This window comes from Mauremys reevesii, linkage group 3, assembly GCF_016161935.1.
Source record: "Mauremys reevesii isolate NIE-2019 linkage group 3, ASM1616193v1, whole genome shotgun sequence".
NCBI classification, from domain to species: Eukaryota; Metazoa; Chordata; order Testudines; family Geoemydidae; genus Mauremys; species Mauremys reevesii.
In genome coordinates this window covers 19,826,407-19,832,491 of record NC_052625.1, presented here as the reverse complement: position 1 = coordinate 19,832,491, position 6,085 = coordinate 19,826,407, and the positions used below count along the sequence as shown (strand labels likewise).

At 47.6% G+C, this 6,085-nt stretch overlaps 1 long non-coding RNA gene across 1 annotated transcript; it reads left to right on the top strand.

The window, feature by feature from the left end:
- Positions 1 to 4,025: 4,025 nt before the first annotated feature.
- LOC120399993 lies at positions 4,026 to 5,841 on the top strand. The gene is made up of 3 exons (XR_005595448.1): positions 4,026 to 4,084; positions 4,706 to 4,870; positions 5,292 to 5,841. It is a non-coding gene; the product is annotated as an uncharacterized LOC120399993 (long non-coding RNA).
- Positions 5,842 to 6,085: the final 244 nt, after the last annotated feature.

Genomic DNA, 6,085 nt, shown 5'->3' with positions numbered 1-6,085 from the left:
TCCAATAACGACGGGTATGAAGCATGTATGGGGCGGGAAGGAGTTGGAGAGAGAAATGATAATGGTCAACGATTTGTAGATTTATGTCTTGAGAATGGACTGGTGATAGGTGGAACAATTTTCCAACACAAGACAATACACAAGTTGACGTGGATATCACTGGATGGGAAAACCAGGAACCAAATTGATCACATTGCGATCAATCGAAAGTGGAGAGGGTCGTTGTTGGACACCAGAGTATCAAGAAGTGCAGATGTAGGTGGCGATCATCACCTTGTATTGAGTAAGCTTCAGATAAAACTGAGAAAGACGAAGAAAGTTTATGGGCAACAAATTTTCAACTCAAGGAAGTTGAAAGAACCGTCGGTAAAGGCACAGCTCATACTGGAGCTCTCGAAAAAGTTTCAACTTCTAAATGATTTGCGAACTGGTAATATACATACTATTTGTGATAACGTTGAGAAGGTATATGCGGAGGCCAGCAAGACAGTGCTTGGCTATAAGAAAAGAGAGCAGAAAGTATGGATTTCAGATCATACATACATACTCATTGAGGAGAGGAAGATAGCAAAATTACGTATGCTGACTGGAAGTGGTGAACAACAGAAAGCTGCGAATGAAGAATACAGGGAGAAAAACAAGACTGTGAAGAGAAGTGTTCGAAAAGATAAAAGGGATTATATTACCAGTCTGTCAAGAGAGGCACAATCAGCAGCCGTGCGGGGCGACAAAGAACTGTGTATAGAATCACGAGGACTTTGACAGGACGGTTCAGCAATAGGTCAACAGCAGTTAGAGGAAAGGATGGGAGAATATTGATAGAAGAGAAAAAACAAATTAATCGATGGGCAGAGCATTTTAGAGAGACTCTAAATAGACCAGATCCTGAAGAGGTCGTTGAAATAGAGGAAACGAGTTTTCAGATGGAGGTAGAACAAGGGCCTATCACAGAGCGAGAGATAGAAGAGGCCATTAGACAGACAAAAGAAAATAGGGCACCAGGCGAAGATAGAATAACCACAGAAATGCTAAAAGCCGACCTGAATATGAGTGCCGGGATTCTAGAGGAGCTATTCAACAAGGCATGGGAAGAAGAGAAAGTACCTGAAGCATGGAAGAAAGGTATCATTGTGAAATTACCAAAGAAGGGTGATTTGTCTTTGTGTGATAATTGGAGAGGTATAAACCTGTTATCAGTGCTCGGGAAGGTTTTCTGCAGAGTCCTGTTACAGAGAATAAGACAAGCAGTAGAAGAGATCCTGAGGGAAGAACAAACAGGATTTAGGAGTGGGAGAGGATACGTTGATCAGATATTTGTATTACGTATGATAATGGAACAATCCCTTGAATGGAACTCGCCACTGTTCATTAACTACCTTGATTTCGAGAAGGCATTTGATAGCGTCCACCATCCATCTCTCTGGAGTATCCTAAAAACATATGGATTCCCTCCGAAAGTTATTAACATCCTCAAAGATATGTATGCCAATAATAAGTGTTGTGTTCGCCATGAAGGACAGCGGAGCGAGTGGTTCCACGTGAGAACGGAAGTTAGACAAGGATGTGTTATTTCGCCCATCCTATTTCTTGTGGTTATAGACTGGGTGATGCGGAAAGCCACCGAAGATAGGCCAAGAGGATCGCATGGGGACCCTCTGGTCATATTGAAGATTGTGACTTTGCGGATGACATCGCCCTGATTTCAAGCTCTCAGATGGACCTTCAAGAGAAGACTGATAGAGTAGGTAGAGCAGCAAGGTGCGTGGGACTTAATATCCACACCGGTAAGAGCAAAACAATGAAAGTAAAAACAGCCAGCTCGACGAAGACAGTAGTATGTGACGTAGAATTGGAGGAGGTGAACGATTTTAACTATCTTGGTAGTTACATATCAGCTGATGGTAATATTCAGAAGGAGATATCTACCAGAATTGGTCTTGCAGCAACTGCATTCTATAGACTTCAGAACATTTGGAGGTCGGCCATCTTGCAAATGAAAACCAAGGTAGAGATCTACAGGTCGAACGTCCGCTCTGTATTGCTTTATGCGGTGGAAACATGGAGGACCAACAAGAAGATAGAAAGTCGGCTTCGGGGTTTTGAAGGAAGGTGTCTTAGGCGAATTCTTAACATACACTGGCCGCAGCGTATCACCAATGTTCAAGTGAGCCGATTAACGGGCATTAACAACATAGTGGATGAAGCCAAACAACGAAGATGGAGATGGTTGGGGCATGTGTTGAGAATGGGTGCTGATAGACACCCTCATATTGCCCTACGATGGACACCACAAGGAAGAAGGAGGAGAGGTAGACCATTGGGGACGTGGCGAAGGACTATTGAAGAGGAAATGAAAGGCATGGGAATGAAGTGGGATGAAATTTGCTGCCTCGCTCAAGAACGAAACGAATGGAGGAGAATGGTTGACGCCTTATGCTCCACCGGGAGTGAATAAGAGGAAGAAGACCCTCTGCTGCGAATCCCACAATTGTTGGCTCACAGGAAATCTGCAAAGGGTTTCATCAAACTTCATCTGCAAGGATTTCCAATCTAACCCTCGTTTGGGCAAGAGACAAATTGAAGACAGATTTCAAAACAGACGATGGACATTTTAACGGTCTGATATGCTAGTTGAGCTAACTGAGGGTCCCCTGACCTTGAAACACTTCATCAGTGATGTATTTGGGGACAGTGTCATCTATTCAGGTGAAATACGTCTCTTTTTGGAGAACCCAGAGCAGCACACGCAGCACATCCGAACCTGGAGAGGTTTCAGCAGCATGGTCTCAACACAGAATTGGAAAAGCGGAACCTCCAGCCAACTCTCCACAGAGTTTTGGGGGTACATCCTCTCCCCAGAAGATGTTACCATTGATGCAAATAAGGTGGAAGCCATTCATAAATGGGGTGAAGTTGGAAGTCCTCAAGAAGTGCAGCGCTTCCTAGACTTCACTCATCCTGTGAAATCGAGACGTGCTGGCTCTCAGTGATGCTTAGACGGAAAACCATGCACCCCACACAGAGGTTGGAACCACCCACTGCCCGGTTGTCCTGAGGAGCCATGATTTCTCCAGGAGCTGGGTAAAGGGCACAGGGATCAGCTTCTCAAAGGTAGGGGAGGGTTGTGTGAGGAGAGGGTCTAAGAGAGGAGGATTGTGGGCTAGGCTCTGTATTTGGGCTTGGCAGGGATCGAGAGAAGGGAGAGGGCTGTTAGAGGGCAATGCGAGGTGGGAGGGGGGTCGGAGATGGGGGCAAGGCCTGAAAAGTTCAGCTGCTTTAGATCAACTGTGCCAGAGAATCACTGGTTGAAGTGACTGAAAGCTCTGAGCTGGGGCTGGCCAAAATCCTCCTCCTCAGATGGGAACATCCCAAAAGTCTGTAGAAGCTCAGCCTCTGAGGTGAACGTTGTGGCCCTAACCTCTCTCTGCTCTGTACCTCACAGGATTCCAGCCGGCTGTTCCAATCCAGGAGGAAAACTGTGCCACCGACGTCTCCCAGCACCTGGGCAGTGAAGTGCCACTTAACCCCGCTGTGATGCACAGACCTTGCCCTGGCTGGCTGCACAGGGCTGAATTTCACCCCGTCAGAGTGTAAGGAAATAATTGTCTGAAAGCCTTTTTCTTTTTGGATGTCTGTCTAGTGGGAAAGAACCATGGGGATTTTTAGCCTGTTTTGCTCCTATGCCTGGTGCTTCAATGATGCAGAGACGTGCTGATACATTGGTTGATTTCCCCACCTTTTAATCTACTCTCTTCTTCTCTTTTAACAGGTATTCTAAGGCCCCCCCCCCCCGTGCATCATATAGGCATTCTTGAGTGTGCAGATTGCATCAGGCCTGCACCTGAATAATTAATAGTGACTGAAATATGCAGACACTAAAGTTCTGCAGCCAAATTCTCGGAAACCTTCCTCTTCAATGTAAGATCAGGATTTTGGTTTAAATTTATTTTTATTTAAAAAAAAAGTGCTAAGCAGATGCTACACTGTAAGAAGAGGAAAGAGAATCAAAAACGGAAAGATTGTTACTAAAACCAATGAACAACTGCAGAGAGTGGAGACCCGGCAAAGCAAACAAATGAATACTGTGAGTAAATAACCTGAAAGCAAATGGGGAAGAAAACCTCATCTGGGTAATTGTGGCTCTTGGGACAAAAAATGGGTTCCTGGTACGTAGCCTGGCTGAGATCATCCCTTTTCCCTGGGATTCAAATGTCATTCTCGGTGTGGTGTCCTTATTTTATTGCTATGAAAAAGATCCCCAAAGGAGATGTAAGGATTCGGAACTCTAATGTCTGCCAGAAGCTTCAGCCACCTTCACAGGTAGAAGTCACTGGCTTTCCTACAATGCCACTAGTGCTCTTCCTGCTCTCCAGGTCTGCTCCCTTCAGCAGGACAGAGACACCCCTTAACTCCCCGAGTCCCGATTTCCTGCCATTCAAGAGGCTGAGGGTTTGCATTGCCCCACCCCACCATCAGAGACTTTTCCTATGGGAATCTCCCAGAGCAGGGGAGAAATCTGTTCTTCCATTAGAACCAGTCTGCTCAGTAAATCCACCCACACTGACCTCATCTCAGATGCTTTGTTTATCTGAGATTAGTGGTATCTTTGGAAAACCCTTAGCGTGTCGAGGTGTGAGGTGGAGCAGGGAATACAGGAGCACCAGCAGATTCCCTGAAGGACACCACCCTGTCTTTCTCTGATCAGACTAGGGCTCACCGTCCATTGCGGAGGTGAAGACCAGATGAGAGCTGCTGGATTGACCTTGATGTGCCATGTCCTTGTGTGGATGAAGGACCTACATCTCAGGGATGGCCAGCAGCAGATGTAACACATGTGTCCAGGAATGGGCTAAATAACCTACATTGAGAGGTAAGTAAAATCGTGGCCACATGTAGACATCACATTAATTGGTGGGGATTGACCCAGGGTCCTTCAGCACAAGCCCCTCTCACTCACTGTCAACAAATCCAGCTCCACTCACTAGACCACACCCCATTCCAGAGCCCCAGATCCCAGGAGCCCTGATTCTCAGAGCCAGGCCTCACATCACAAGGCCAAACCTCCTCCCATTCTGTGCCCTGTAGAAGGGACCATTGGCAAAAACCTCCTCTACATTCCCCCTGTCAGAGACTGCAGCCACGGGTGACAAGTGAATGAGCTGAGATCTCCCCTGTGGGAATCCGAGGGGCTGCACATTTGGGGTTTCACAGGGATGGCCTCTGGCAGCCATTGACAAAGTGTTCCTGGGAGGAGATTTTCCATCTCTAACAAAGGGTTTCTGTTCCCCCAGATCTCAGCCGCTCAGCAGAATGCGGGAGAGCCGAGTGCTGATGGGCTAGAGGGTCCCAGGAGTGGTTGTGCAGCAGAGGCAGTGTCTGCAGTCACCATGGGCCACACCCTGCGCTCCAGACAACCCAGGCTGATTCCCTGGATTGCAAAGGGGACTTTAGCTTGTGGAATTGGTGCTGGTGCCTGTGTCAACAACTGGGATGTTTTCATGAGGCTACTCCATGGTCCATGAAGCGCCATGCAAGCAAGGGGAGAATAGACATTAGAGAGCGAGGCCGGTGCCTTTGCAGGGCTGCTGCAGTTGAACATCCACAGCCAGAAGAGAGACGATGGGAAACTCGCTTCAATGGCTGGCCACAGCCACAGCAGCTGTCTCATAAAGCTCTGCTCATGCTCCAGCCAACAGAGGCAGGACGAAGAGCCACACTGGGAGAGCCTGATTTGCAATTAGCAAGACGTGGTTTTTTCAGTGGATTATGCTGCCCTGACCGTCTATTTCCTGCAATGTGCACATCCAGCCTTCCTGGCTGACCTCAGTGGGAGCTAGGTTCTCCGTGCCTTACCATGAGGCGAACTGAGGCGGCAGCCACAGGTGCCAGACTGTGGGCGGGCGCCACTAGGACCCAGAGTGTAGAAAAATTGTGTCTGGTGCTGGTGCATATGTTTTCTCGCTGCTCGAGATGCACAGAGATGGTGGAGTGCTGTGCTGGAGAAAGGGGGCCCAAGAGACATAACAGGCAGGCAGGAGAAAAGGTGAGAGGGAATAACAGAAAGCAACAGGAGCTTCAGGGAGAG